At 40.1% G+C, this 21,123-nt stretch overlaps 1 long non-coding RNA gene and 1 pseudogene across 1 annotated transcript; both read right to left on the bottom strand.

Annotated features, from left to right (window-relative positions):
• Positions 1 to 1,931: 1,931 nt before the first annotated feature.
• Positions 1,932 to 6,273, bottom strand: LOC132873348 (heat shock cognate 71 kDa protein-like; annotated as a pseudogene).
• An 11,801-nt stretch (positions 6,274 to 18,074) lies between these two features.
• On the bottom strand, positions 18,075 to 20,324 carry LOC132873745 (uncharacterized). Its single transcript, XR_009651599.1, has 3 exons — positions 20,155 to 20,324; positions 19,988 to 20,068; positions 18,075 to 18,415 (listed from the first exon to the last, which is right to left on the bottom strand). It is a non-coding gene; the product is annotated as an uncharacterized LOC132873745 (long non-coding RNA).
• Positions 20,325 to 21,123: the final 799 nt, after the last annotated feature.

Here is a 21,123-nt window from a genome sequence, read left to right as displayed (position 1 = left end):
GATAGAGATTTTCTGTAATTTTTTTCTTTTGCTCTTGCAAACCATCATAAAATGCTCTAGGTGGGTCCATGCAAATGGCACTGCGCACAGACAAGCTTTGAAAATGATCACACACTCAAAACTCGCAGGTGAAACGTCCGTCCACAACCTTTGACATGACAACTGGTACAGTTCACTGCTGCACATGCAGGCATTTTTCTTGCAATTGTCTCAACAATTAGATGAATAACATGACCAGTTTTGTGTGGCTTTCTAGGCAAAGATACGATTGTACTGACCCGATGTACATGGTAATATGGTGGCCAGATTGCTTCACTTGATTGGTAAATGGGCTATCCAGATTTTTTACGTAGAGATCAGTGTGCAGGATAGCTAGCTAACATAATGCTAAGCCATTTCTTGATGGTGAAGCATTTTTTTTCTTCCTTCCACCAGGATACATCACCATGGTAACTTATTTTGCACAATTAACCTCCACCAGACCAGGTTAAATTCAGTAAACTGCTTGGCTCAAAAAAGATAATTATTAAACTGTAGATGCCTTATTAAATGAAGCCAGATGCAATAACTGCACCACCATCTTAGAAGGGACAACTTTTCCTGATTGAGCCCATTGACCTAAACATCTGGAATCTCACCTTATTTTTGTCTGGCTTGACAGCTGGGCCACTCTGGCCATAAATGAGGAACAGCTGTCAATAACAAGATATTGGGTTTGTTTGTTTTTGCTTGTTTGTTTTGTAATAAGATTTTATGGCTTTTAATTAGAATTCTGACATTTCATTTATGGCCCATGGTACCATATAGTCAATAATTATTATTATTAGTCTGTGTTCAGGTACTGCTACTGATTTAACTGTTCTGTGCAATACATGAAGTGGTATATAATAGGTTTAATGTATTTGAATCATATTTATGCATTTTTTAAATGAAAATTAAGCCACACAACACCTCTTTGTGGGTTGTGGAGGGTTAAGAAGAAGAAGCCTTTGTCACATGTACACTCAAGCACAATGAAATTCCTCATCTACATTTAACCCATCTGAAGCAGTGAACACACGCATGCACTCACAAGTGAGCACAGACGCATACCCAGAGCCGTGGGTAGCTATGCGACAACGCCAGGGGAGCACTTGGGGTTTAAGTGCTTTGTTCAAGGGCATTTCAGCCATGATACAGAAGGAGGGGAAAGTGCTATTCATTCACTCAACACCCCTCACATTTTTCCTGCCGGTCCCAGGTGACCCTTTAGACCCAAGGCTGCTTCTGTAACCTTCAGGCTATGGCTGCCCCCTGTTAACACTCCTATGGTAGGTTATTCCAGTCAAAAGTGACATGCATCTGAGCCACATTTTAGAGTGACAGAACCATCAGTTTATATAATCATGTTAAAAATAGCTATTCATTCAGCTTCTTCCTCTTCTTCTAGGCTAACCTTTTCTTGTAGTGCAATTGTATTTCCTTACCGTAAGCATGCATGACCCACTTGAAGTTAACCAAATGAGGTAATTCTTACATAGAGAAGCAGAACCCCTGTCTTTACTTTATGTGATTAATAAGAAATTGAATTATAATGTTCTATTGGAACGAGTGAACATTGTGTGGATTGTGCCCTGCAACGGACAGGGTGTATTCCTTGTGCTTTATGGCCAGTGTTCCTGGGATAGGCTTCACTGTGAAAGCAAACGTAGTTGCTGAAAATGAATAAATGTTTTCACAGCACTGGGACACACTAAACATGTATGACTCCTTCACCAAATAACCCCTGACTCCCCCCCCCATGTGTAACACACTGCATTATCTGAAACTGCTGTATTTCAATGGTGATGTAATAACATACTTAAGTCTTACTACATTACCCAACACTGTCATAACAAGCTTATGATAAACAAGCAATTGTTTACCAAACAAAAAGAGAAACATGTGGCAGGTAGGGATATATTTATTCACTCAGTGTAGGGTCATCATAAGCATACTGGTTTATTTTCTTGTTTTACAGTGCATATTTTTCTCAGCTCACAAAATAGCTATTAAGTAGTCATAGGTCACTGCATACTGATCAGGCCTACTGGGATAAACAGAATATAGTTAGTCTATGTCATTGCTATTTTATCTTTAATCAACTTCTTCAATGGTTGGCCCAGAGGATCCACCACCAGAGGGAGCACCACCAGCTCCAGGGAATCCCCCTGGCATTCCACCTGGCATGCCTCCAGCACTCTGGTACAGTTTGGTGATGATGGGGTTGCAGACTTTCTCCAGTTCTTGCTGTTGATGCTCATATTCTTCTTTTTCTGCAGTCTGTGAAACAAGGAAATATGATAGGCAAAAGACATCTAATAGCAAAGATTTTAAGTCATGTACTAAGCTGTTAAGATGAAAGGAGGCACATTCAAGATTACCTGATTCTTATCAAGCCAACTAATGATCTCATTGCATTTGTCCAGAATCTTTTGCTTGTCCTCATCACTGATCTTGCCCTGCAACTTCTCATCCTCTACAGTGGACTTCATGTTGAAAGCATAGGACTCCAGGCCATTCTTGGCAGATACCTTGTCACGCTGCACATCATCCTCAGCCTTGTATTTCTCAGCCTCCTGCACCATGCGCTCAATGTCCTCCTTACTGAGACGACCTGTTTCAAAAGAACCTTAATAAACCTGTACAGATACTAAGTCTGAGAGGCATTTCAGGAAAATCAACATACCCTTGTCATTGGTGATGGTGATTTTGTTCTCTTTGCCAGTGCTCTTGTCAACAGCAGAGACATTAAGGATGCCATTGGCATCAATGTCAAATGTGACCTCAATCTGGGGGACACCACGAGGAGCAGGGGGGATTCCAGTGAGCTCAAATTTGCCTAGCAGGTTGTTGTCCTTTGTCATGGCACGTTCACCCTCATAAACCTGGTGAGAGCATGAAGAAAAAGAAAAATTTTTTTTTTTTTTTTTAAATCTAGCATTTGGAGCCTTTCATTGGCAGAAAACGTAACAAAAAAATAAATCCAGTTCCAACCTGAATCAGCACACCAGGCTGGTTGTCAGAGTAGGTGGTGAAAGTCTGGGTCTGCTTGGTTGGAATGGTGGTGTTGCGCTTGATCAGAGCAGTCATCACACCACCAGCAGTCTCAATTCCTAGAGACAAAGGGGTGACATCCAGCAGCAGCAGATCCTGAACATTCTCAGACTTGTCCCCAGAGAGGATTGCAGCCTGGACAGCTGAAAAGTAACTGATGGTCAAGATCTTCAGATGGTAATTGGAAAGTAATTTTATCCTTACTGTCACTCATACATCCAAGGAAGGTACTTGGGCCATCTTTGTTTTTTCAACCTCTGGTGCAAACTATAGTTGATAGCTATCAATGGCTGGAATCAACATCATTGCGAGACCATAAATTTGAGGAATGAACAAATGAACGAACCTGCTCCATAAGCCACAGCCTCATCAGGGTTGATGCTCTTATTGAGCTCCTTGCCATTGAAGAAATCCTGGAGGAGCTTCTGGATCTTGGGGATGCGGGTAGAGCCACCAACCAGGACAATGTCATGGATCTGAGATTTGTCTAATTTTGCGTCACGGAGAGATTTCTCAACAGGGTCCAGGGTTCCACGGAAGAGGTCAGCATTGAGCTCCTCAAAACGAGCTCTTGTGATGGAGGTGTAGAAATCAACACCCTCATAAAGGGAGTCAATCTCAATACTGGCCTGAGTGCTGGAGGACAGGGTGCGCTTGGCCCGCTCACAGGCAGTGCGCAGACGGCGAACAGCTCTCTTGTTGTCACTGATGTCCTTCTTGTACTTGCGCTTGAACTCCGCAATGAAGTGGTTCACCATGCGGTTGTCAAAGTCTTCCCCACCCAGGTGAGTGTCACCAGCAGTGGATTTGACCTCAAAGATGCCATCTTCAATGGTCAGGATGGAGACATCAAATGTGCCACCACCAAGATCAAAGATGAGGACATTCCTCTCAGAACCAACCTAAAATGTCAAAACCACTTTAGCATTTACAAACAAGCTGCCAAGGAAGTTTAAATGGAATCAATAGCTGGTATTGACTTAAAAGCCACACTATTTTTACCTTCTTGTCCAGACCATAGGCAATAGCTGCGGCAGTAGGCTCATTAATAATTCGCAGTACATTTAGACCAGAGATGGTGCCAGCATCTTTTGTGGCTTGACGCTGAGAGTCGTTGAAGTAAGCCGGTACTGTTATCACAGCATTACTGACAGACTGTAACAAAAGTTTTACCAGGACTTAGAATATTCTAATTAAATAAACCCAATTGTTCGACAATAAGCATAGAATTATTTTTGTAAGACGCTCACTTTTCCAAGGTAGGCTTCAGCAATTTCCTTCATCTTCACCAACACCATGGAGGAGATTTCCTCAGGATAGAAGTTCTTGGTCTCTCCTTTATATTCAACCTCCACTTTGGGACGTCCACCATCACTAATGACCTTAAAAGGCCAATGTTTCATGTCAGACTGAACCACTGGATCCTCAAACCTTCTGCCAATCAAGCGCTTGGCATCTGAAATGAGACCATACCACAACATGGTCAGTCAAGCTAGCATTTCATAATTTGACTTCAAATGACCACTTAGCATAGAATTCACAGGAAAATGCTTTAGACATGTACAGGTTGTGAGGGAATAAAGCAAAAATCCATATTAACCAAAGATTGTGTTGGTGGGGTTCATGGCCACTTGGTTCTTGGCTGCATCACCAATCAACCTTTCAGTATCAGTGAAGGCCACATAGCTTGGTGTGGTTCTGTTTCCTTGGTCATTGGCAATAATTTCAACTTTGCCATGCTGGAAGATTCCCACACAGGAGTAAGTGGTCCCCAGATCAATGCCAACTGCAGTTCCCTTTGACATGGTTCCTGTGAAAAAACAGAGGAGTCATGTGTTTAAATGGTGGAATAAACCTGATGCCACAGTGTACTTAGGAACCTTAAAATGTACCAGTGACAAACTGTACAAGTCAATTAAGCCATACCCATGAAGTCACTATTATTATTATTATTATTATTATTATTATTATGCAAGGCTACATCACAACACTAGTCAGGTGGCTACATGTGTGTAATTTACTGTAACTAGTTTTTTTATTTCTCTTTTTAAATAATAAAAAGCAGGTTTCAGTCTATGTTTCCTTTTCTTTTCCAATATCAAACAGCACAAAATACAAAACCTCAATATGGTCCTTTCCAATAATAAATAATAATAATAATAATAATAATAATAATAATCAGCTTTCAGTCTATGAACTAGAAGGTAAAGTCCCCGAATGCTTAAGCATGGCAGGGTTCTCATATGACAAAGAAGGAGGATAAGGTTTGGCTGTAAAATATTTATCAGGGATAGGTTTTCCAGAAGCTTCCAAGTACAAAAGTAACTTAAATATAAAGTGCAAAGTACAGCATTCTGAGACAGCCAGGTAAGATCAGTACCTCAGATTATTAAGAGTGGATAATCTCATTAACTCGGTTGATTAAACATTTCAATTGGAAGATATAATTTCAGATTATATGTTGACAACAAATAACATTCATTAAGAATGATCTTTAAAGAGAGAAACAGAATAGGAGTTGAAGAATGTGTAACCTATAAGGCGTTTTGATGAAAATCATCAGTATCTGCCGCACAAACTGAATATAATCCACTTGGACATTCAACTGTACTGGTTGGGTGTTGGTTTTTTCCCCCTACCCGTATGGTGACAAACCCCGCCCACTGCGTTAAACTCACTCATGATGCAGCCCGCTGATTGGACAGACGCTTCTAAATGTCAATTACTAGCCAATCCATGTTTTAACCCTATTGCCAGAATACGGGTGGGATAGAAATAATGCGCTCCCCTTCCCCCAGCCGTTGATTTGAATGACAGGGCCAGACTGCGGGAAGCTTATGTACTGGAGTCAAGCGCCATCTCTGCCTGCATCCTTACCGGTATGACCTGATGTGAAGCATCACGCATCAGCTCGAATAATAATAATAATAATAATAATAATAATAATAAACATCTGACGTAAAATACAATCACCGTTTGATACGCCCAATCATGGGCTATTGAAACAATGCAACCATGCATTTAATATAGCCTATACTAAGGCTGGTCATACAGGCTAATTCTATTATTTAATTCAGCACAAACTCAATGCACAAATAAACTCAAAAATAAGTAATGTTACCTGATGCTTTTTCTTTGCTGGCCGAGCAAACTGCTCTGCGTATGGGAGAGACGCTGTGTGTGAGCCTACTGCAAGGAGCCGCTGATTTGTGTGGTAGTGATGTGTCATTTTCGAACGAGTCGACTCTTTGATTCGGATCTTTTAAGTGAACACTGGGAGCCGACTCGCATTTCCAAACAGCTGTTTGTTTGGAAATAACGTGACAGTCTCGTAGACAATCTATCAGCCGTGTGTATTCCGAACTTTTCAACGCACATACAGGTATTCACAACTGCGAATGAAACTCGAAAGAGTCCGTTCTTATTTGAGCTGAGCCGACTCACTGAAAAGAGTCGAAATTCCCATCAACGTTCCGTGTGCAGCCGACAGCCAATCAAATTACGCGCAGCCGCAAGGAAACGCGCAGCACCTGCAGATGGAACATTCTAGTGCCTTCGAGCTCGTTGTGGATGGAAAGCCTACATGCAAATCCGAGTAGCTTTCAGACTCGACCTCAACCCTACAAGGCTCATGGCTGTATGTCGTGGAATAAAGCTAGAGATTAACTAACACAGTGATATTAAAATATAATAATGACACCAGATGACATGTTTGCATTTGCGACATTTAACACACTTTCAAACCCATGTAAGGAACACTCAGAAATAAAGGTAGTCTACCAGGCTCTACTTTTCCTTGTCTCTGTGGTGGTACCTTTATGGCCTTTTCTCACTGCATAGCACCAGCTCAATTTGACTGCTCGGTGGTTTTTTTTTTCCATCTGGCCAAGCGACTGTTTTTTATTTACTTGAGGAATACTGCACATGGTGTCCTTTTAATTAGCTTTTAGAGGAACGCTTCAGTGCTCCAGTTAGGTACCCTAATGTGTTTTAGGGAGATATACCTACTAAATGGTACAGAACATGATACCAGTCCAGCAACAAGAAAAAGAAGCCTGCAGTTTAGAATGTACATGAATTTTAATCTAATTTGAAAGTGAAACTAAAATTGGTTTATAGATAGTCAGGTGGTTTCTCGCTTAGATTGGAGATCTTAATATACTCTGTTGTAGACATTAGGCCAACATTTGTGTGTACTACTAATGATAAAAATGATGACGATGATATCAGTATTGTCATCATACTCTTTTAAATAAACAATGGAGTTGAGTTGTGATCTTAAACAGACTGTGACAGTTCATCATACGCTAGATTATCTCATCTCATCTCATTATCTCTAGCCGCTTTATCCTTCTACAGGGTCGCAGGCAAGCTGGAGCCTATCCCAGCTGACTACGGGCGAAAGGCGGGGTACACCCTGGACAAGTCGCCAGGTCATCACAGGGCTTCTCTTATAATTATACTAATAAATTATTTAATACATATTTAGCTAATTCTTATAAATTTGTTTTACTTTGAGGGTGAATTCAGCTTAATGCAGGCCATCAGGTGAAGTGAGATATACAGTCTACTATAATGTGTAAAAGTCAGCATAAAATGACATACAAATATCCTGAATTAAAAGGTGCACAGCTTCTTTAATTAAAACAATATTGTAATTAGCGATAGTAATTGATAAAGAAGTCCATCCTGTATTAGAAGCCCAGCAAATACAAGTCTTACCTATTTATACAGTGCTCAGCGTAAATGAGTACACCCCCTTTGAAAAGTAACATTTTAAACAATCTCAATGAACACAATTTCCAAAATGCTGACAAGACAAAGTTTAATATAACATCTGTTTAACTTATAACGTGAAAGTAAGGTTAATAATATAAAACTTAGATTACACATTTTTCAGTTTTACTCAAATTAGGGTGGTGCAAAAATGAGTACACCCCACAACAAAAACTACTACATCTAGTACTTTGTATGGCCTCCATGATTTTTAATGACAGCACCAAGTCTTCTAGGCATGGAATGAACAAGTTGGCGACATTTTGCAACATCAATCTTTTTCCATTCTTCAACAATGACTTCTTTTAGTGACTGGATGCTGGATGGAGAGTGATGCTCAACTTGTCTCTTCAGAATTCCCCATAGGTGTTCGATTGGGTTCAGATCAGGAGACATACTTGGCCACTGAATCACTTTCACCCCGTTCTTCTTCAGAAATCCAACAGTGGCTTTAGATGTGTGTTTAGGATCATTGTCATGTTGGAAAAGTGCACGACAACCAAGGGCACGGAGTGATGGTAGCATCTTCTCTTTCAGTATAGAGCAATACATCTGTGAATTCATGATGCCATCAATGAAATGCAGCTCCCCGACACCAGCAGCACTCATGCAGCCCCACATACCGGTAAGGACACTGCCACCACTATGTTTAACTGTAGGCACCATGCATTTTTCTTTGTATTCCTCACCTTTGCGACGCCATACAGTTTTGAAGCCATCAGTTCCAAAATCATTTATCTTGGTCTCTTCACTCCAGAGTATAGAGTCCCAGTAGTCTTCATCTTTGTCAGCATGGGCCCTGGCAAACTCTAGGTGGCCTTTTTTGTGCCTGGGCTTTAGGAGAGGCTTCTTTCGTGGACAGCATCCATACATGCCATTCCTCTGCAGTGTATGCCGTATTGTGTCACGGGAAATAGTCACCCCAGTTTGGCTTTCTACTTCTTTAGATAACTGCAGTTAACTTGCATGCCAATTTTCTTCAACCCTTCTTATCAGAAGACGCTCCTGTCGAGGTGTTAACTTCCATGGACAACCTGGATGTCTCTGAGATGGTTGCAGTTCCATCTTTCTTAAATTTTTGTACCACTTTTGTTATACTATTCTGACTGATAAGTAAAGCTTTGCTGATCTTCTTGTAGCCTTCACCTTTGTGGGGTAAAGAAATTATTTTCTTTCTCAGGTCTTGTATCGTTTCTCTTCCATGTAGTACCATTGCTGACAGCATGAAATGGGAAGGAGTTTTCTTTAAGTAACACCCTTTTATAGTCAGCTGTCTGCTGGACACCTGTGTAATGACTAATTAGACTCACCTGTGATTGTATTCTTGTTAAATTAGACATTTGTAGTCTACAATCACTGTAAAAAAAGAATAGTCGAGAATACTTGAAATTTCAAGGCAACAGTCTGCATTAAGAATTTTATGTTTTGCCAACGATGTATGCCCATGATAATCCAAACTATGATAACACTTATCTTTATTAAGAATTCTTAATTAAGTCAATTTTCAATTCCTCATTCTGCCAACATAGATTTCTCTTTTTGCTGAACAGTGGCATTCACAGTAGTACAAAAAGGCAATTGAGGTTCTCACAATTTTTTGGGGGGCTTTTTTTACCTTTATTTGGATAGGACAGTGTAGAGACAGGAAATGAGCAGGAGGGAGAGAGAGATCGGGAAATGACCTCAGGTCGGAATCGAACCCAGGTCCCCAGACTTATGGTATGGCGCCTTATCCACCTGAGCCACGACAACATGATCTTCAATCGGAGAGAGAACCACATTGCCCAGCCCTTGCATTTGGGAGAGGAAACCCCGTGTCTTGGTCATTAAGAGCATGTGCTGAATAAACACCTGTGGCAATTATGTATTTTCAATTCAGATTATTCACTATTGCATATTTACACATCATTGAGGTGCACCCTATCAGTTTGATGTGGATTTTTCTGTTCGTTAATAATTATTCATATTTTCTTGTCCATTCAATTGTGAATATGGAATTACTTGAACAAAGCATAATTCTATTTTTTAGAATTATCCACATCAAGAAAAATCCACATCAAACTGATAGGGTGCACCTCAATGATGTGTAAATATACAATAGTGAATAATCTGAATTGAAAATACATAATTGTCACAGGTGTTTATTCAACGCATGCTCTGAATGACCAAGACACGTGGTTTCCTCTCCCAAATGCAAGGGCTGGGCAATGTGGTTCTCTCTCCGATTGAAGATCATGTTGTCGTGGCTCAGGTGGATAAGGTGCCATACCATAAATCCAGGGGCCTGGGTTTGATTCTGACCTGAGGTCATTTCCTGAGTGCTCTCTCTCCTGCTCATTTCCTGTCTCTACACTGTCCTATCCAAATAAAGGTGAAAAAAGCCCCCCCAAAAAATTGTGATAACCTCAATTGCCTTTTTGTACTACTGTGAATGCCACTGTTCAGCAAAAAGAGAAATCTATGTTGGCAGAATGAGGAATTGAAAATTGACTTAATTAAGAATTCTTAATAAAGATAACAGTGTTATCATAGTTTGGATTATCATGGGCACATCGTTGGCAAAACATAAAATTATGAATGCAGACTGTTGCCTTGAAATTTCAAGTATTCTCAACTATTCTTTTTTACAGTGATTTAGCTTTACTCCAGATACTTTCAGTGGGGTGTACTCATTTTTGCACCATCCTAATTTGAGTAAAACTGAAAAATGTGTAATCTAAGTTTATATTATTAACCTTACTTTCAAGTTATAAGTTAAACAGATGTTATATTAAACTTTGTCTTGTCAACATTTTGGAAATTGTTTCTGTTCATTGAGATATTGTTTAAAATGTTACTTTTCAAAGGGATTGTACTCATTTATGCTGAGCACTGTACAATGAGCTAGCTAATAATCATATCCAGTGTATTAGGCTATAAATATTATAGTAAATATGTTGTCTCCTGTTTATAAAACAAACAATTTATGAGGCGGCAAGTCCATATTGTTGTAAAAAGCCCAAGCTGGGACATAAGCTGGTTAGCAAAACCACAGTGTCATGAACAGTACAGATATCTGACGAGCAATTTCACCTTCGGCACAAACATCCAAAAGTTGATTTTGGTGTTGTGCCAATTTCCAGCCATATCTGCCAATGTTTTCTTTGTGTGATGTTTTGACTTTTCCACTGGTTGTTTTAAATTGAGGTAGTGTGAGTAGTTCCATTGCAATATCACCATTTATGTTACCTCCAGCAACATTACGAATGGTCACAACATGCAAATCTGATGGTTCTGATTCCCGCTGCAGCCGTGGCAAAATATCTCCATCAATGTTACTAGGTCTTCAGGGGATAGATTAATGTTTCCACTTTGCCATTTTGCTCCCATTCCCACACAACACAATTACAGCATACAACCCCGATTCCAAAAAAGTTGGGACAAAGTACAAATTGTAAATAAAAACGGAATGCAATAATTTACAAATCTCAAAAACTGATATTGTATTCACAATAGCACATAGACAACATATAAAATGTCGAAAGTGAGACATTTTGAAATTTCATGCCAAATATTGGCTCATTTGAAATTTCATGACAGCAACACATCTCAAAAAAGTTGGGACAGGGGCAATAAGAGGCTGGCAAAGTTAAAGGTACAAAAAAGGAACAGCTGGAGGACCAAATTGCAACTCATTAGGTCAATTGGCAATAGGTCATTAACATGACTGGGTATAAAAAGAGCATCTTGGAGTGGCAGCGGCTCTCAGAAGTAAAGATGGGAAGATGATCACCAATCTCCCTAATTCTGTGCCAACAAATAGTGGAGCAATATCAGAAAGGAGCTTGACAGTGTAAAATTGCAAAGAGTTTGAACATATCATCTACAGTGCATAATACCATCAAAAGATTCAGAGAATCTGGAAGAATCTCTGTGCGTAAGGGTCAAGGACAGAAAACCATACTGGGTGCCCGTGATCTTCGGGCCCTTAGATGGCACTGCATCACACACAGGCATGCTTCTGTATTGGAAATCACAAAATGGGCTCAGGAATATTTCCAGAGAACGTTATCTGTGAACACAATTCACCGTGCCATCCGCTGTTGCCAGCTAAAACTCTATAGTTCAAAGAAGAAGCCGTATCTAAACATGATCCAGAAGCGCAGACGTCTTCTCTGGGCCAAGGCTCATTTAAAATGGACTGTGGCAAAGTGGAAAACTGTTCTGTGGTCAGACGAATCAAAATTTGAAGTTCTTTATGGAAATCAGGGACGCCGTGTCATTCGGACTAAAGAGGAGAAGGACGACCCAAGTTGTTATCAGCGCTCAGTTCAGAAGCCTGCATCTCTGATGGTATGGGGTTGCATTAGTGCGTGTGGCATGGGCAGCTTACTCATCTGGAAAGACACCATCAATGCTGAAAGGTATATCCAGGTTCTAGAGCAACATATGCTCCCATCCAGACGACGTCTCTTTCAGGGAAGACCTTGCATTTTCCAACATGACAATGCCAAACCACATACTGCATCAATTACAGCATCATGGCTGCATAGAAGAAGGGTCCAGGTACTGAACTGGCCAGCCTGCAGTCCAGATCTTTCACCCACAGAAAATATTTGGCGCATCATAAAATGGAAGATACGACAAAAAAGACCTAAGACAGTTGAGCAACTAGAATCCTACATTAGACAAGAATGGGTTAACATTCCTATCCCTAAACTTGAGCAACTTGACTCCTCAGTCCCCAGACGTTTACAGACTGTTGTAAAGAGAAAAGGGGATGTCTCACAGTGGTAAACATGGCCTTGTCCCAACTTTTTTGAGATGTGTTGTTGTCATGAAATTTAAAATCACCTAATTTTTCTCTTTAAATGATACATTTTCTCAGTTTAAACATTTGATATATCATCTATGTTCTATTCTGAATAAAATATGGAATTTTGAAACTTCCACATCATTGCATTCCGTTTTTATTTACAATTTGTACTTTGTCCCAACTTTTTTGGAATCAGGGTTGTAATTGCAGATAATATACAGTTTTCAGTATGCGTGGGAATGGAGTATAATGGTGTTATTATGAAATGAGTCCTCTTAAAGTGGACCAAAAATTGGACCAACAGAAAATAATTCAATTATTTTTGCATTCAGATTTACCCCTTTTCCGCCTGGGCACTTCCAGGGACAGTTTGGAGCTGTTGGCCGAATCTCGAACCAGTTCTTTGTGTTTCAACAGCCAAAGAGCTGGCTCTTGGCCAACACTTTGCTGGTCTAGAATCAAGAACCGCTAATGTAGGGGCTAGGGGTGGGATTATAATGAGCAGCAAGACCAGCTAAAACTTTGTGACCACCATTAAAAAAAAGTAGCACTAATGTAGCATCTAGTCTGACTAAGAAGAAGAAGAGAGGGAAAAAGAGACAATGTAGTCTGCCATTGTTGTTGTGCTTGGTGCTAACAATGCTAGCAGGGCTGCCTAGTGGCACTAGCGGGGCGGGCTAGCAACACTAGCGGCTGGGAAAGCATAGACAGATTACAAGGACATAAGGATGTGGCTTTATGGAGGCTCTCTACCCTGTGGAAAATCAAACCAGTTCTTAGAAGGTTTGCAAGTTGGACCAGCTCTGAACCAGCACTAACATCAGCCCAGAACTAGCATCTGGTTTATGTTGATGGAAAGGGCTAACTGTGAGTTAATTTGGAAGAGGACTCAGTTCAGCTCTGATGGGCCCCCAATCCTCTTTCTTTTCACACTATAGTTCCTCTGGAGCTCTCAGACCTTTACTGCTTTGGATTATGGGTACCATTGGTATGGTTCCGTCTTTTTGTTTTTTTCAGCATCCCAGAGCAATATTATATGATCTGTCTATGGCAAGTTTAGAGGGCTAAAATACAATGGCAAAAGGTGAAGCCAATTTAGAGCACTTTGTGTTCACAATGCAAACCGCAACATGGACTTGAAGTGAACCGAACTGAGACAACCTTCCAAGGGGGTCGCAGTTCAGTTTGTTTTAGAGGAGTCTCAGTTTGTTTGGAGGGTTCACATACAATGGTGCTTGAAAGTTTGTGAACCCTTTAGAATTTTCTATATTTCTGCATAAATATGACCTAAAACATCATCAGATTTTCACACAAGTCCTAAAAGTAGATAAAGAGAACCCAATTAAACAAATGAGACAAAAATATTATACTTGGTCATTTATTTATTGAGGAAAATGATCCAATATTACATATCTGTGAGTGGCAAAAGTATGTGAACCTCTAGGATTAGCAATTAATTTGAAGGTGAAATTAGAGCGTCAGGTGTTTTCAATCAATGGGATGACAATCAGGTGTGAGTGGGCACCCTGTTTTATTTAAAGAACAGGGATCTATCAAAGTCTGATCTTCGGCAGGGAGGGATTGGTGGCTCACTGGCTGGTTGGGTGGGGTGAATGGTCAGGAGTTGCTTGTGGGAAGTGACAGAGTAGGAAGTGTGGGATGGATGAATCTGAGTGCGGGTTTGGTGAGGATGGGGGTCCCAAGCGTAAAAAATTGAAGGGGATTAATAACAGTATTAATGAGAATATGGATACATCGGTGAGGAAGGAATCGTATAAGGTATTTATTACATTGGTTAAAGAGGGTGATTCGTTTACGGGTTGGAGTCCTATCCAGTTGACGAGGAAGGTGTATGAGGAGTTAGGAGAAGTTGTGCGTGCCATTAAAACAAGGAGTGGGTCACTTCTGGTAGAGTGTACGGATGAGGCACAATTAATGAGAACAGTAAAGATGACTAAATTTGCTGGGCAGAATGTAAAGTGTGTGGTAGGCCGGGATAAAAAACTGATTGGGGAGTAATAACTGGGATCCCTGTTGAGGATTCAATGGAAGACCTAATGGCTAATATTAGAAAGGTCACATCCAATAATGGATAAGTCTATGCATGATCTGTGGACATGGCAGATTATTTCAAAACCCTGAAGCCTGCTGAAAGGAAGCGATATGTTGAGAAACTGACTCTGATTGATGGTTTTGTCCCTTGGCTGCGTTTATTACAGCCAGCCACCAACACATTTAGTGTGTCTAATGACTAGGGTGTTTTAGTTAGAATTTCATGCACTTGGTTCATCAAACAACCTACAATGGTAAACTTTTGTGCTGTGTTAGGGTGTTCTAACAAAATTGATGGGAAAGGTGAAAAGAAGTCTTTCTACAGAATACCAGCTGTGATTGAGACACAAGGGGAGCAAACCAAGGAGCTTTCTGCCAGGAGACAGAGAGAGTATTTAGCTGCTTTATGCAGAGCGGATCTGAATACTTCAAATCTACAACAGTACAGAATATGTTCAGACCTTTTTGGTACTGGTAAGTCACTAGGCTAGAGTGTTGTAGAACATTTTTTAAAATGTTTACTGAATAAAAACATCCTTAATTTTATCACATTTATGTTATATATTTCATTTCTTTCTTTTGTTTTAATTTTCCTCCCTCCATCCCTCTTTGGATTTTAAATATAGTTTTTCCCCATGTCCAAATAATTCAAATATATATAAACAGATAAGTAGTAAAAAACTCTCGCTCGTAGTTTGCTTTATATTGTGAGTATGTATGTATGTACTTGAGGTCTTCCAATATGGCGCCCTAACAAAATCTCGCAGTATGGTGACGTCACGCGGTAGCCCTCTATTGGTTCACTTAATGCAAGACAGGAGGAAGTGGTATTAGCCAGGCTGAGAATTGGGCACTCCCATCTTAATAGTACTCTCTTTATTATGAGCAGGCATGCTGATGGTAACTGCGAGTATTGTGCATCACAAAGCCCAGAGACTGTACAGCATGTTCTTATTCATTGTCAAAAATACTATCAAGAGAGACAGAATTTTATTGCCCAAGTCGAGGCCAATAATACACCCTTTAATGTCAGAAATATCTTACAAAGAAGCAATGGGAAAATTTTATCTTGTTTACTTTTTTGAAAAACACAGGATTATTAAAACGTATTTAATTTCTAGATAAGAAGCAACTCCTGTTCCACACTCCAGTCCAGTGGTGGCAGTAATACACAGAAACAGTTGTCAACCGCCATATAAATCAGAAAGAGAGAAAGTCTGATCTTCACAACACATGTTTGTGGAAGTGTATCATGACATGAACAAAGGAGATTTCTGAGGACCTCTGAAAAAATGTTGTTGATGCTCATCAGGCTGGAAAAGGTTACAAAATCATCTCAAAAGAGTTTGGACTCCACCAATCCACAGTCAGACAGATTGTGTACAAATGGAGGAAATTCAGGACCATTGTTACCGTCCCCAGGAGCAGCGCTCGAAACTAACGGTGTCCCGACGTCCCGGGGACCATAAAAAATGTCATCGGGACACAAAATTATCATATCTGGGACAATCCCGGGACAATGGAAAAAAATAGATCTAGAAAAAAAGTTCTACATTAATATTATTTACAAAGCCGTAACACATATGTAGACATTCACCTAATTTGTCAATTTTAATTTTAAAACGTTAAAAGCGAAAAATACATAGTAGCTACACTTTCGATGCACCTGCATCCGTAGGCTACAGAGCAGCGCATTCTGTTCTAGAATCTTCGGCCGGAGTCCGCATTATATGGACTTGGAATGGAATTGCTACCGCACACGCTGCGCCGACTCTTGCCAGAACAAAAATGCTGAAGTGGTTGAAGCAGACCGACCGCGGGGAAGAAACTGAAAGCCCAGACATAACGTCTCCGGGCCCTTCAGGATCCAAAGTGTCATCGCCTGGTCTGCAGGCAACGCTAGCAACTGAATGAACTTAATGAACACTGTTAGACACGTTATAAAATACAACAGGAATGATGTGGATGATATTGACGGAAGATACCGTTCAACAGAATAAGTGAGTTTTCTTGGTGTCTTTCTAGTTCAGAAAGTTTAGTCAGTCAGCAGCACAACTAGGCTAGGACCTGGCACTATGCTGATGTTGCTAACATTTGCACCCACGTTTCGGCAGCGAAAGTTCATAAAAATGGATAACGGTAATGGTGAAAATAAGTTGGCCTTATAAGTGCCAACAGATATTCAAGGTATAAGTAGATGAAATGAACATAAAAGGGGTCTTATTTTCAACTAAAGTGTACTGCAGATGTAGGGAGTTGAAACATTTTCTGAATGAGCTAGTTGGCCCCTTTAAATAAACGGGTATCTATTCATACAGTGAGATCGCCAAAGTTTAATAAACTGAAAATGCAATAACTGTAATTTTGAAGTAGATGATGTATAGGACATGTGTCGCTTGTGTCTTGTGACTTATTGTAAAAATGATATAAAGGGTTCAAAATTGCATAGTTACAAATATAATAGTAACTTCATATGATAATATTAACCACTGGTTATTTCAGAGAGGAAAAAAATGGGGACACTATTGCTTCCATTCAGGACAATACAACACAGAATTCGGGACCACTGGGGGACACAAAGAAAAAAAAGTTAATTTCGAGCCCTGCCCAGGAGTGGTCAACCAATAAAGATCACTCCAAGAGCAAGGTGTGTAATAGTCGGCGAGGTCACAAAGGACCCCAGGGTAAGTTCTAAGCAACTGAAGGCCTCTCTCACATTGGCTAATGTTAATGTTCATGAGTCCACCATCAGGAGAACACTGAACAACAAATGGTGTGCATGGCAGGGCTGCAAGGAGAAAGCCGCTGCTCTCCAAAAAGAACATTGCTGCTCGTCTGCAGTTTGCTAAAGATCACATGGACAAGCCAGAAGGTTATTGGAAAAATGTTTTGTGGACGGATGAGACCAAAATAGAATTTTTTGGTTTAAATGAGAAGCGTTATGTTTGGAGAAAGGAAAACACTGCATTCCAGCATAAGAACCTTATCCCATCTGTGAAACATTGTGGTGGTAGTATCATGGTTTGGGGCTGTTTTGCTGCATCTGGGCCAGGACAGCTTGCCATCATTGATGGAACAATGAATTCTGAATTATACCAGCGAATTCTAAAGGAAAATATCAAGACATCTGTCCATGAACTGAATCTCAAGAGAAGGTCGGTCATGTGTGCTTTGGGTCGTTGTCCTGCTACAAGTCATTCTACCAAAGAATGGTTAAAGAAGAATAAAGTTAATTGTAACCAATTTTACCAATGTAAAAGTGAATTACAGTATAATAATGACTTAGAATAGTAATGAAACCTGGACCAGTATCAGAAGATGCTAAATTCGACAGGAGCCATAATGCTGAGCAACAATAATGAGACAGACACAGAAGTGAAAGTTGAGTAGCCACTCTTATATTGTTTACAAAGTACAAAATACCCCAAACAATTAGAAAAAAAGGTAGTGTGCACACTAGAAAAATAAAATATTGTCCCTGGGCCCTTAAAAATAAAATGGAAAGTTCTCTTCAGGTGCTCTGTTTCAGAGTTACCGCAGTTCAGTTCAAATTCCAAGGTTCCTTGTATTGTAATCTAACTGTTCAATGAGAGTATGAATGGGTACGTGTATATCCTGGTGCTTGACTTTCTTCAGGGAACTTGGCTTGCCATCGGTTTCAGCCAGAAGGTTGTCCTGGACCACAGTCGAATTGCTCTCAACTAAAAAAAACCTGACCTACAAGCAAGGTCAAAAAGCATACATTCAATACCACTCATTCATAGATGCATCATTCAGAATATCTAAATGTCAAAAGATGTACACCGTTAACATCTAATTCTGACATGAATTCTCTACTCAAATCTTATATCTCTTTATGTAGTTGTACAACATTCAGTCTTAAAGTGCCATTCCACCATTGGATGTATTCTTTGGCATAAAATACAATATATTTTATGACAACATGACTAGACAGAGAAATATTTTAGCTTCAAAATGATATATCAAACATAATTTTTTGACAACAACAAGTATATTAATTTTGCGACCAAAGTCACCTACCCTTTTAATTTCCGCGCGGTAGTGAAACGTGATGTCATCGGCAGGTTCCCCTTCTTGTGTACCACGTCATGTGTGACGTGGCACAGATTATCAGCAATGGCGGATAGAACGCGATTTCCACTTGTCGATTGCTGTGCCAATATTCACCATCGACCGTCTCCTTTGGGCATCACTTGCTATTTTCCTTCGCTTCTTTTCCGAAGCTGACAATCGTGTTCTATCCGCCATTGCTGATAATCTGTGCCACGTCACACGTGACGTGGTACACAAGAAGGGGAACCTGCCGATGACATCACGTTTCACTACCGCGCGGAAATTAAAAGGGTAGGTGACTTTGGTCGCAAAATTAATATACTTGTCGTTGTCAAAAAATTATGTTTGATATATCATTTTGAAGCTAAAAGATTTCTCTGTCTAGTCATGTTGTCATAAAATATATTGTATTTTATGCCAAAAAAATACATCCAGTGGTGGAATGGCACTTTAAGTGCATCATGTTTGAGAACTAAGTGTTAAAGTGCTCACATATTTACTTGCTGTTTGTGTGAACAGTGCCTCAATAATATTTGTGTTAGTAACCATTAACACTCAGTGTTATCAACATTCAAAATGTCATTTATCATAACCATAACAGAACTATGTGCAAATAACACAAAAGTACCCTTCTGGTTTAAGACTTAGAGGTATTACAGAAGTGCGCTTAATTTACTCTTACATTACAGTAAAGGCCTATTCATTCATGAAAGAGAAATGCACCAAAAATTACCCTCTAGATACTTTACACACAGCTACTCAGCTGAGTAGCATTAGTTTTCAATACTGTAGTTGCATAGTGCAAATAAACATTATATTCATCACAACATATGAAATTACTCTCTCCTCCCTTTAAATTGGCATTAGGAAAATAAACACTCCTCCCTTTAAATTGGCATTAGGAAAATAAAAACACTCCTCCCTTTAAATTGACATTAGGAAAATAAAAACACTCCTCCCTTTAAATTGACATTAGGAAAATAAAAACACTCCTCCCTTTAAATTGACATTAGGAAGAGTAAACACTTCTCTCTTTAAATTACATATATACATCAGCATGAATTCAGCTACCACATTGTAAATATGTTCAGAAACGTTGCACCATCATTCAGCTTCAGTTCACTCATAACGTTAACATAACCACTACTTTGTTTCAGCACTCAGTAAACAAGGGGGTAAATAGCACCAGAGCAACTGAAATGGCACGTTTCTCACCGTTGCTCCGTGAATATCAAGGCGGAACACGCTGGTATCACGCTTCGTAACAGCTCTCCAGACGAAGGGTAAACAATTAGCCTGTTAGGTACAGAACTAGCATCAGCATGGAGGACGACGGTAAACGTAAACAAGCTTTTTTCCTCCAGATATTTGACTCGTCTTACCGACGTAACGTTAGTCCTTTGTTCAGTCACACGGCTCCGTGCCTCCAGTGGATGTGTTCCGACCCTCTTTATTCTCCCTTTTCACAGGTTTTCTACCGTTTTTGTTCTCTTCTCACAGCATGCAGCTGCCTCGCTTCTCGGCTGAGCTTGGAAAAGACCGGAAGAAGCACGCGCTTGCTTTTCGTTCCCATGGCAAAAAGCTGAGCGTGACCCACGTAGCTTCTGATTGGCTGCTGAGACTAAGCACCCCTACTACGTGTGGTTATGTGAACTGAATGGTGCATTTAATTGCAATAGAATAATTAACAAGTTGCTGATGTGAAACCAATAAAGATATAGAAAATAAAAAGTCTTTTTTCTTTTAGTGTATTCAGTTAACTGTGTGGGTATTCTTCGAATACCTGGTTACATAATGTTTTGGAATGGCCGAGTCAAAGTCCTGGCCTTAATCCAATCGAAATGTTGTGGAAGGACTTGAAGCAGGCAGTTCATGTGAGGAAACCCACCAACATCCCAGAGTTGAAGCTGTTCTGTATGGAGGAATGGGCTAAAATTCCTCCAAGCCAGTGTGCAGGACTGATCAACAGTTACTGGAACCATTTAGTTGCAGTTATTGCTGCACAAGGGGGTCACACCAGATACTAGGGATGAGCGAGTACAGCATTATCTGTATCTGTTAGCCATATGAATTATCTGTATCCGTATCCGTACTAGGAGTGGGCGAGGCCTAACCCGGAAGTGGGTCTGGTTGTCTTGAAACGGGCGGGGCTTTAACCAGTATGTTATTTTAAGCATGCAATTGATATGGGTTGATCAGAAATTGTTATATTTATTGCTGATTAGAAAACTATTTACAGGACAGCATCAGCATTGAGCTTCAGATCAATGGTTTTGATCACGATAGCAAACGAACTATTTGCAGAACAAGTTTTTCAACAATGAATACAACACATGCGGTTGCAATTATGA

This window comes from Neoarius graeffei, chromosome 25 (assembly GCF_027579695.1).
Source record: "Neoarius graeffei isolate fNeoGra1 chromosome 25, fNeoGra1.pri, whole genome shotgun sequence".
Taxonomy (NCBI): Eukaryota; Metazoa; Chordata; class Actinopteri; order Siluriformes; family Ariidae; genus Neoarius; species Neoarius graeffei.
Note: the sequence above shows the minus strand (reverse complement) of the source record. Positions and strands in the feature narration are given on the sequence as shown.